A 12,447-nucleotide genomic window follows, 5' to 3' on the forward strand; every position below is an offset into this window, starting at 1 on the left:
CATAGTGCAGGTGTGCTAGTGACAATTCTCTCAGCTTTTGTTTATCATGGAATGTCTATTTTCTTTTTCATTTTTTAAGGATAGTTTGCTGGATATAGAATCCTTGGTGGGCATTTTTTCCTTCAGCACTTTAAATATGTTCTCTCACTGCCTTCTGGCTTCCACGGTTTCTGATGAAAAATCAGTGGTTAGTCTCATTGAGGATCCCTTGTACATGCTGAGTCACTTCTCTTTTGCTGTTTTCAGTATTCTCTTCGTCTTTGTCTTTCAACAGTTTGATTATAATTTGTCTCAGTGTGAGTCTCTTTGAATTTATCCAATTTGGGTTTCTTTGAGATTCTTGGATGTCATCTAATTTGCAAGTTTACAGCCATTTTTTCTTCAAATATTCTCTCTCCCCTTTTACTTTCTCCACTCCTTCTGGTACTCCTATTATGCATATTTTACTATGTTTTATGGTGTTCCACTGGTCTCTTAGACTGCATTTATTTTTTGTTTATTCTTTTTTCTTTCTGCTTTTCAGACTTATAATTTCAATTGTCCTACCTTCAAGTTTGATGAGTTTTCTTCCACCTGCTCAAATCTGCTTTTAAATCTTCTGGTGAATTTTTCATTTTAGTTATTGTACTTTTTAGCTCCAGATCTCTATTTGGTTTATTTTTATAATTTCAGTCTCTCTATTGATATTCTCTACCTGGTGACACATAATTCCCCTGGGTTTCTCTAGTTCTTTGTTTATGGTTTCCTTTAGCTATTTGAGCATATATAAATTAATTTAGAATCCTTGTCTAGTAAGTCCAATGTATGTACTTCCTCAGTGATAGTGCTGTTAATTTCTTTTTTTTTCCCCTATGAATGTGACCTACTTCATTGTTTCTTTCCATGACTTGTAATTTTTTTGTTGTTGAATACTGGATATTTTGAATATTATAATGTGGTAACTTTGGAAATCAAAATATTTCCCTCCTCAGGATTTGTTTCCTGCTTCCTGTATATTCTTAGTTGAGTGTGCTCTCTGAAGTCTCTGTTCTGTTAGCTTGTGGTCAGCTAGTGATTTGACAGAGATGTCCTTAAACTCTCGGAGTTGAAAAGAAGAAAGTAAAAGGAGAAAAGAAAAAAATCTATCCTGGTCTTTACAGCTTGTTTCTGTGTTAGGACCCTCCTTTAATGCTTAGCCAGTCCATTTACAACTCTGGCTTAGTCTTTACTTCCCCCTTTCAGTGAGCCTAAATTTCAGCAGGAAGTAAATGCTCAGGGCTTTCTCAGGTCTTTTCTGAGATGTGACCAGCCCTGGGCATGTGTACGGCTTTCCATCTTCCCCATGATATGTGGGTGCTTTTGAAAGCCCCTATTTCCCAAGGTTGTTCTCTCCCCAGCTTTTCCTCCCAGGCTTTTAGTCCCCATTGTCTGATGGGACTGTACTCTTTTGCCACAGATAACAACAACTTGTTCATTTACCTTTCAATATTTTCCAGGAATGACCTCCATTTAGCCACTTTTCCAACCTGAGAGTGTTCCGAGTTAGGTGAAATAAAGGCAAATGCCATACATCAGTCCTTCAGAATACCTCCAACAGGTCAAATGAGACAAACACAATTCCTTAGAAACAAAGTCTGCTCTGTTCCTTCCAGAACCAGGTACCCACAACAGGAACACAGGCTGTCATCATTAAGACAGCCACTGCACCTGGGAGGAGTTTGGGGCAAGGCTAAGTTAAAACTATATAAAGTTCTCCTATCATGTTAAAGTGGACTTTTTCCTGATTCATCATTCAGTTGGTTACTATAATCCTTTGACTGTTTTCCAGAGTTCTGACAAAGTTGATTCAGACAGTTTTGCTCAGTTTTCGTTTTGGGGATTCCAAGAAGTGATAGGCACTTGAAGCCTCCTACTTTTCCATTTTCCCTAACACCTGAAATTCTTAATAATTTTTGAACAATGAACCTCCCATTTTCCTTTTGCACTGGGCCCTGCAAATTATGTAGCCAGCCTTGACCCTAAAACATGCTAACCATTTTTATAATTTTTCTGCCTCTGATACCTGTCACTCTAGAGCATTCCTATAAGTAAGTCCATGCAGGCATCTTTCCCTGGTGTTGGGTTAGTACTCAACTGAGAATCATCACAACTATGACAATGAATGCCCTCAGTAATGGTGTGGATAATATCAACAATATTTGTTCTCATGTCCAAGATAATTTTTGGAATTTCTAAGGTGTCTTCTGAAACTAAGGAGTAACACTCAACTGAATTTGCTAAATCCAACTAGGATCCTGGCCATTCCCTCAAGGAATGAGGATTTTTAATTTAATGCTGTTATATGAGTTTATAGATCAGCTTTCATAGGTCTCTGTCACCAGCAACTTCCCAGGGAACAAAAGAAAGTCTCACCCTCCTGACTGTTCATCAAACCCCACACCAAACCCCAAACCCACACCAAACCCACACCAAACCCACACCACGCATTTCTCTCTCCTTCTCCTCAAAATATGCAAAGGCTCTAATTCTTTGAGTGTCTCCAGCTTTCTTGTTACCTTAGTCACAACCAGTGAGTACCACCACCATCACCAACAACAAATTATAGCATGAGATGGATTAATTTCTACTCCACTTTGTATCAGTTAAGATACTTTCAGCTGAAAACAGAAGACCAACTCAAATGCCTTACATGATGAGGACAGTTACTATCTCACATATCAAGGGCTTCAGAGATAGGATGGTTTCAGAACTGGTTAAATGAGTGATTTATGACATTATCAAAGACCCAAATTATTTCCATGTTTCTGCTATGTTATTCTTATTCTGTTGGTTTGTCTTCTAAAACTGACTTTCATCATGACCCATAATGACTGCTACCATCATAGGCACAGCATGTAGATGGCAATATCCCAAAGCAGAAAAAGGTCTTTTTCCTCAGTCTTTGTAAGGGCAGAGAAATTGTACCCAGAAGGCACTTTCCTAAGCCAATCACTGGCCAAGGAAATGGAGTTACCATGATTAGTTTAGACTAAGGAAGATTTATTCCTCCTCACTACCACACCCATGGCTGAGAAGGGACCCCACTTCTCCTGAAGCTTATGGCCACTGATAAAATGTACAAAATAGGGGTTATATTACCAAAGAAGAAGGTGTGGAGGGAAGGAATGCCTGTTGAGTAACTATTCTAGTGATTTAGCAGCCACCTGAAATAAAATGAAGGGAAATAGTAGGGAAAGGCCTGAATCTCATTTAAGGGTATTAATATGACCATGATACAAATGAGTTGTACCAAGACTCACAAATTACTGTATACCAGATGAGTCCCCTCAAATATAACTTTACATTTTAGGATGCAAATAACATCAGCCCAGTAGTATCCCTCAATATAAAACTTGTAAGTTTTTTGTGTGTGTTATGAGGGAGTATGCTAGGCATTATTGCTGTTTATCAAATATTTTCTGCTCTCTGTTTCTCAGGCACAAGGCAAGGTTGAACTTCCCTGCCCCTTGGAGGTAAGACATGGCCACATGACTTGCTTTATCCTATGAAATGTAGGCAAAAGTAACATGCATACCACATCCAATAGGAAACTTCAAGAGCCAGTGTATAATTTGTCCCTCCCTTTCACATTTCTGTGGTAATCACAGAAGCACATGAAGGGATGAAACTTTCATCATCCTGGTTTACTGAGTGTCTACAATGAACAAAATCCTTTGGTGAGCATTTCCTTTGGTAGAGCATGAGCAAGAAATAAACTTTTGTTATACTAAGATACTAAAATTGGGGCTTAAGTATTTGTTACAATAGAATAATCTAGCCTGTCCTGAGTAGTAACAAGGGGATGGAAGCCAACCCCTTCCACATTGTTAGAAGGTTGGCTGGGTCCCAGAGATGAAATGAGGTACATTCTCAAACTGGAAAAAAATCCTACTAGAGAAGATGATGTCTCCTTATTTTCCTTTGCTATGCATGATACTCGCTCCTTAGATATAAAACTGAAAACCCCTGGCTTTCTTCCAATCTACTACTTACTGAACAAAAACAATGGTATGTTGATCAACCTTAGGCTATTTGTTTAGTGTATAATATTCCACTCATAGCCTACTTTCCCCAAGTTTTCTATGCATTGTTGTTAAATCAAGAATGCATAAGGGAAAAATAAATAAATAAAATAAAATAAAAAAAATAATGCATAAGGACTTGAAGACTTGAATATAATGCCCTAAATAAAAACTTTAAAAGTATGCTCCCTTAAATTACTAATTCCTCTTGAATGTTCCTGAAAAGGTAAGGAGCATGTAATATTATTTAATACTGTTCTAAATTCTATTCATAGATGGAGCAAAACTTACTTCTAGCTCATATCTTACCTTTTAAAATTATTTCACTTATTGTTGATCTTGAGATGTGTGTGTGTGATGATAGTATCGTGATTATGTTTTAAAAGGGGAATCCTTGCTTTCTGTACATATGGATACATACCAAAATATTTACAGATAAAATTATAAAATTTTTTGAATTTGCTTCAAAATAACCCAAAGGTTGGAGTGGGGCAGAGGGGATGAGGAGGATGAATAGAGATATAGAAGAAAGAAGATTGGCCATAACTTGATAATTGCTAAAGCTAGGTAATGGGGTTCATCTTGATATTCTCTCTGTGTTTACATATGTTTGATGAATAATCACTAACATCAAAGTTTTCTAAACTCAGTTCTTTGTCAGCCTTTCCCTACCCCCTCCTCCAAGAGCTTCCTGGCTGGGCATATTAGAAACTGCCTCATGCTGGAGTTAATTCATGGAGTATACAGAATGCAACTAAATATAGCTCTGAAGGTGCAGGTGTCAATAATGCACTAATTGGTTCATGGCATATACAGAATGCAACTAAATATAGCTCTGAAGGTGCAGGTGTCAAAATGAACCAAAATACTAATGAGTTTGAAAATGTCCCCAGTGAATGCAGCACGTCCTGTTCAGCCTGTGGAGACTAAGCTGCCCACTAAAGAAATGTCCACACCTGTTCTCCCCTAAATAACCCCTTCTACACCTTAACCCCAAGTTATCTGCACTTATGCCACAAACTCCGAATTCTAGTACATTTTGGAAGGGGACAGATGCCATTCATAGAATGATTGAAAAATGATAGATAGTATCTGAGGATTTCAGTTAAAGATTGTGGACTGAATACTCCAGAAAACTCACAAAAATGACATTGATGGGATATTATGAAGGTATAAATCTTCTAGGACCTAGAGGAAGGGAGACAACAGCAATTTAATTTTGGAGGAAGGAAACAATGAAACTGACTTTGCACACATGAGAAAGCTGAATCTCAAGCATGGAGAAAACTGAAAAGTAATCCAATTCACCCTGAGAAACCCCCCAAACGGTAAGGAATTGGCAGCACTGAGTACTTCTAAAAGTGGGAATGAAGATGGTGAGAACAGCTGAAGGGTTGATTGCCTAAATTTTATCAGTTAGATCCCTGGACCCCACCCCACTGAGCACAGCCAGTCAACTGCCTTTCTTCCTCTTTGGCTAAAAATTGGAGATTCATTCCCTGGAGAGACTAATACAATTTCTGGACCAGGGAACACTGGCACAGTTGAAGTGAAGAGTACTATACTTAAAACAATATAATTCATTTAAATGAAAGTTTACATACTCAATATTGACAGCCACCTCATCCTGCTCTCTGAGATTACTGTCATTTAGACTTACTACAGGGGAAAGATTGGAAGACTCTTTTGTGGGGAATCTGAACACCCCAACAGAAAAGACTAAAAGATACTGATACGGGGAGTTGTCCAAAGAAATGGAGCAATCAGAACACCCTATGGAGTAAATTAGTCTTTAAGTCCCACCCACAGGCACAGAGCTTTCAGCTTTCTAGTACTCAAATCTTAAATACAATTAGACAACCAAGGATCACCATGCATTTGAGGAAATACAAATATGAATAATATGAAAGACAGAGACCAAAATCAATGAACAGAGGAAGTACTTTGGAGGAAACAGAGACCATTCATGGAAAGGGCAACAAAGAAATCTAAACATTCCATTTCTCTAACATTTCCTTAGCATATTTATTCCATAGTTCAGTCTTCCTCCTCTGGGACCCACTTGATCACATTAGCAAAATCCTGAGCCGCCTGCAGATCTGGTGTGTGCCAGGGTCTTCCTACTTCTACTAAACTGCTTTGTGTATGTGACTTACGTCTCTAGAAGCAATTTAACTTTCTTTTAAAAATTTGCATCATAATTAAATATTTAAGAAGCAACAGCCATGACATCTATAATTTATTCTCAAATGGTTTGGTAATAATAATAATAGTAAAGTAATAACAACTACAACAATAATAATGGGATAAGATATACAGGACTTCCCTGTACTTTTATTGCAACTTTTCTACAGAAAACTTAAATGTTTTGTATTTACATTACATTAACATTTACATTTACAAGAAAACTTACAAGTTTTACAAAATATAGACGAAAGGTAAAATATATTGTGTTAGACAACACATGTGTACACACAGCCCTATGTGGCCCACCTCCTTTTGGGATCTTATTTAGAAACTGTTCAGCAAGCACAGTTCCAAATTTCCACTTGAAGCACTGCCTCTTGAAGGTCACTTCACCCAGTAACTCTAAGGGAAAGAATTCAGCTCTCTCATATCCCTCTCCACTTGAGAGAATATTTCAAACACCGTTACTGCTTATGCTGAGTTTATCTAAATGTCTTTGCATGATTTTTCTAACAATCTGGATGCCAGAAATGGACATTTCTTGGCTCAGACCTAAGGCATGTTTAGACTTGGATAGAGTCGAACATGACTTCATAGTTCCATTATCATGGAAAAGCCCCCAAAAGGTAACCAATATGAATACTGGACCCATATGGTCCAATTACTGCAAGGAGTTATATTCAAAGACATATGTTCAGAACAGTTTAAATAATTAAAAAATGTTTTCCTTTTTTTTTTTTTTTTACTCTGTTCTTTTATTTTTATCTTTTGAGCTAAATACTTGACACATTAATTTGTCTTAGGTACATATTGATACATAGGTATAGATATACGTAAATTTTTCCATTTTTATCTTATGTCCCTTTCAGAATATGACATAGGATCCAATTTATACCAGCAATACTTTTTATACCCTCTCTTATCTTTCAATTTTCTTACACCTCCCACCCTAATATCTCTGGAGCCTCTCATCTGCAAAAATGCCTTCAAATACTCTTTTTCCCCTCTCTTTCTCCCCAATATCTTTTGTTTCTTTATTATGTAGATGAGTTTAGCTTCTTCTCTTTACATGCTTCCTTTTCTTTGCTCACCTTTGAGATATGGTTTTCCTCAGTTCATTTTCCATTTCTGCATCACAAAAGGTCCAAGAACTCACCAGGTAGGGAATTGGTCTCCTGGTTGGGGCTGCTAAACTGGAAAGACTACATCTCTTTACTTCCTTGGGGGAGAGAGAATAGATTGAGAACGTTCACACCTTATTAATTTTTTGCCCTTTCACTTAGGCAATAGGAAAAAACACATCCAGGGACCAGTCCCTAGGACAATCCAAATAATTCCTCCAGGCAGTCTCTTTCCCCCTTGGGGCTGCTTTTAATAACCAAGCTTGCAGTAAAAATTTTCCTCTTTAAAAGATTATTAGGTTTGAAAAGCAGAAAAATATAAAGAAGAAACAAAAGACCTATAATTCACTGTCCAGATAAACTCCCAATGACAGTATTTTTAATAATACAATGAATATATACATAAGGCCAGAAAATTCACACAAAATAGAAGAGTATAAAAAGAAATGTTTACCTTCATCATCGTGCTCCCCAATTTTCCTCCTCAAAGGTAAAGGAACTAATAACAGTTTCTTGTGTATTCTTCCAGAAACATGTTTATGAATATGCTAGCATGTGTGTACTCTATAGTATCATCTCAAAAACTCCAGACAATAATGCAGCCTGAAAATTATTTTCCTAAATCAAGATGATAGGAGAAAGCTAGTAACAGTGTTTAACTATATTTGAGCCTTGTGCTTTGGAAGAGCAGAGATGGTTGAGAAATCCCCTCACCTTTTTGTGTTCTGAGAAATGGCTAGCTACAGAGGGCACCCCTGCCCTCCTATATTCCCCTCCACTCTTCTTCATAAGTTAGATATAATCTGCTGTTCACCTTTCCTCATGGCTCCCTTGTTTATCTGCCTCTGTAAATTTAGGCCCCCTTCCATTTCTCTGAAACATTCTTCCACAGAAATTAACATTCTCCCACAGAAATTAACATTCTCCCTATAGCAATAGCATGAATAAAAGCATCTTCTTGGGCTTCCCTGGTGGCGCAGTGGTTGAGAATCTGCCTGCCAATGCAGGGGACATGGGTTCGAGCCCTGGTCTGGGAAGATCCCACATGCCGCGGAGCAACTAGGCCCGTGAGCCACAATTACTGAGCCTGCGCGTCTGGAGCCTGTGCTCCGCAACAAGAGAGGCCGCGATACTGAGAGGCCCGCGCACCGCGATGAAGAGTGGCCCCCACTTGCCGCAACTAGAGAGAAAGCCCTCGCACAGAAACGAAGACCCAACACAGCCATAAATTAAAAAAAAAAAAAAAAAAAAAGCATCTCCTTAATGTCCAGTGCATTTTGTCTTTCACATTACTGTCAAAGAAGAATTATTCTGACACTTGTTAAGGAATAGTAATGAAGACTTTATTCAAGGGACTACTGCAATGGGGGTTTGCAGCTGGAGGGAGAGATTGGGCTCAACTCTGAATACAGCAAGGATAAGTAGGGATTTATAGCCAAGGAGCAGGGTGGGAGTCAGTGGGCAGAAAATTACTAAGAGGAAACATCAGGGGTGATGAGGGGATTCTGACTTGACAGGATTCTTGCTGAAGGCAGGCCTGGGTGACCAGATACCAAGGGTGAGGGATGAAGAATTTAATCAGATATCAAGGATGATCATATATTGAGTGTGGGGATCCTTGCTAATTCATTTTAGCAGGATTTCTGCTAAAACTGGGCAATGCAAAGATGGACACAGAAGTCCAAAGTTCGAGGCCTAGTTGAGAAGAGTGCTCAGAGGAAGCTGACTAAAGTTTGGTCAGAGTTTTTGTCACTAACAATTGACAAATTCTGCTTTCTTTATATAAGCAAATAATACACACTAACCTCCAACATTAGGTCAAAATCTATGTGTAACTTTTTTTTCTTCCCCATTTCCAACTTTAAATTGTAAGAAATCAGGTGCCAAGGAATCCTTTTTGTTCCTGACCAGGACGTCCTAATCCCTAAAGACGTATTCGTAAAATCTTTTAACACTATCATTTATCCATAATAGTTTTCCAGAAATGGTTACTGATCAACAAGTCCAATATCTCTCAGCAAACAGTAATAAAAATCACCATTATTTTTTACAGGCTTTTTCATGCCATTTACCCTCTTCCTTTTTTTAAAGTATTATTCCTACAACCTCCAGAGCCAGTCCTTCAATGTTCCTTATTCCATCATTTTTTCTCACCTTATTGGCAATGTCAATGAAAGGCTACGTAGGACAATAGAAAGACCACAGGGCTTGGAGCCTAATCCAACTTCCAGTACTGCCCTTGATGCCAACACTAATGAAGAGGGCTAAATTATCCTGAAATGGAAGTTGCCAAGTTTATCTCTAATGGCAGGGGAACATCAACAAGGGGTCTCATGACAATAACATTCTGGGTGGTCTCATTACTTTGATCTTGCCTGAGAACAGTTCATTCTTGGCACAATTACCACAGTGACCCAGTTAATGACTAGAGGATGTATTGATAATTTTGCTCCTCTCCTGATAATATAATGCCTTCCCACCTCACTGTGAATAAAAGCCAAAGTTCTTATCACAGCCTGCAAGGCTGTATATAATCTGACTCTCTCACTTCAATTCTTTGCCATCATCTCCCAACACTGGAACTACCTCACTCTCATTACAGGCAAACTAGTCTTCTTGCTGTTCTTCAAACATATCACAGGGACTTATACTTGTTATTCCTCCTACCTGAATATTTTCCCCCAGATAATCACATGGCATGTTCCCTCACATTAAGTCCCTTCTCAAATGTCGCTTCCTCGAGGAGGCCGCTCTTTATGGCCCTATAAAAGATAAATGTCCATACTATATATATTGCAACATATTATATATTCCTATTAAGGTTTTTAGTGTTTATTTCCATTTGAATGCAAGATCCATGTGGGCAGAAGATTTTGCCTATTGTTGTTTATTGTTGTACTCCAGTACCTGGAACAGTATCTGGCACGTAGCAACCATTCAGCTGAAATATTTTCAGTGAATAACTGGAATGGAAGAGTAGCATTACATTATCTCTTTCCAAAATATCCAAGCTTATCGTTAAATTCATTAGGAGTTACCTGTGTTTCTTGGAACAAGGGCAAGAGCCCTGTGTTCTCTGGGTCTCAGTCCCCAGCTCTGAGAAAGAAGGGGCTGGACACCACCACACCTGTGCTTCCTCTCTCATCCAAAGTCTGACAGGGGTGGGTATGGCATGGGGGAGAGAAAGGAAGTGTGGCTCCCAAAGGACTGGAGGCCCACTGGGATCATTGCTTTTCATGGGCGCAGGCCCCACCCCCCAGGGCCAGTGGCAAAGAGAGACCATATGGACAGAGTCTGTGGGTGGGGGCCCCAGGGACCGGAGGGCCCTTCCCTTTCTGTTCCAAGGACACATACAGCTTCTCAATACGTCAGTACTTATGAAACAGCCTGGAAACCAGACGTCTCAGAAGCCAAACAACAGGAGTGACCAGGCGGGGAAAATAAGGCATTTCCTTATTTCTTCCCTGAAACTTTCACTTAAACATCTCTGTGTGTCACTGAGCTCAGTAAGTAAAGACTCCACAGGACGTTTTCCCATGCTTTTCCCCCCTTCTTTCCTGTGTCACTCCTCCACCCCCACCCCCACATACATAGGAGAAGAGTAGCAGGGATGGAGAAAAGGGGCAGCCTTGCTCCCTGCCCTTTATGTTAATTGTCAAGGTCAATGGAAGCTAAATCACAAACACAGGTTTGAAGAAGGCAATATCTTGGCCCTCTGCATGAGTGGGGGAAAAAAGAAAACTGCTTCTCAGAACAATTGAACTGTTGCCGTTTTTGGAGGCCTCGCAACCCACGCTTTGCATCACAAGAGCCAGCAAGAGAAAGGGCACCCGGTTCATATTCAACTTCTGCTCAGAAGAGCCACTGAAGACTCAACAGTGAGCTCTGGGGTCCCAAACCACTACTTTGGGAACCCCTGGTGTGATGGAGGGGAGCCTCACCTCTCCTCCAAGCCCCAGAAGTTGCCCAGTTATCAGTGACGTGACAAAAAGTTCCGGAAGGTCATCCGCACCCTTGACCGTGTCTGCCTGGCCTGAAGAGGGGAGACCGATGGCTCCCCAAGGATACCTTCCCAACCAGCTAGAACCGACTCCTCCAGAAATGGGCACGGACAGCCAGGAAAGTGCCTGCAGCACAGGATGGTTCCTGAGTCCCTGAGATGGGCTCCGCTGGGTTCCCACAGCCCCTGGCTTCCTTTAGCCCGGGGGTAGCTCCCTGGGTTGCACTCACCTCTCGAGCACTTGCCTGCCTAGCTAGGCTGCAAGCTCTGAGAGGGCAGGGCAGGGACCACATCCCACTTGTTCACTGTTCGGTTCCCAGTCACTCGGTCACTGTTTGTTGAGTAAAAGAAGTAGCTAGGATACTCAGTGGCTCGTGGTGGGTGGTCAAGATAAGAGTCCCAGCTCAGGCACTTGGTAGTCAGACGTGCTTGTGACCTTTCTCCCTGTGGCGTGCATGCATGTGTGCATGTGTGCCCGTACGTGTGTGCATGAGTGTGCGCGTGTGGCCTGTATCTGCCCAGGAGAACCCAGGAGCTCCCTGAGGGTGGGTTTCATAAACTGGTTTTAGTTCATGCCACAACTCTGCTCCTTAGGGGGCTGGCTCTCCACTTCACCATCACCCGCCCTGCCCAGGCAAGATCCCTCCTGAGGAGGTCTCCAGCTCTTTCCTACCCCAAGCTCCTCCCTGTCCCAGCTCTGTGTAACCTTGGACGAGTCCCTGTTTCCTTGTCTGGAAAGTGAGGGTGTTGGGCTACACGGAGGGCAAGGAGCCAATCGGTGCCACAATTGCTCACCCCCATGATGTCTGAACACTGCTGCCTCCTGAACGCCTCGGGGATTGGGAGCAGGGACTTGAGGGCTCTAGAGCCCACTCTGCCACCATTGTGACTTGAGTTGTGGTGATGGAAATGGCTGTCACCCACCCAGGTACTTCTGGGTCAGCCAAGAAGCTTAGACAGACCCAGGCCTCGGCCAGAGGAAATGAGGCTCAGAGACAGTGGGACACAGGCAGGAAGGAAGACCCTCCTGACTGTAAAGGTAAATAAAACCAGCAATCGTTTACCAAGGAACGTTGTGGGTCTCCCTTTCCTGGAGATC

The sequence above is a fragment of the Eschrichtius robustus genome, chromosome X, assembly GCF_028021215.1.
Source record: "Eschrichtius robustus isolate mEscRob2 chromosome X, mEscRob2.pri, whole genome shotgun sequence".
Classification (NCBI taxonomy): Eukaryota; Metazoa; Chordata; class Mammalia; order Artiodactyla; family Eschrichtiidae; genus Eschrichtius; species Eschrichtius robustus.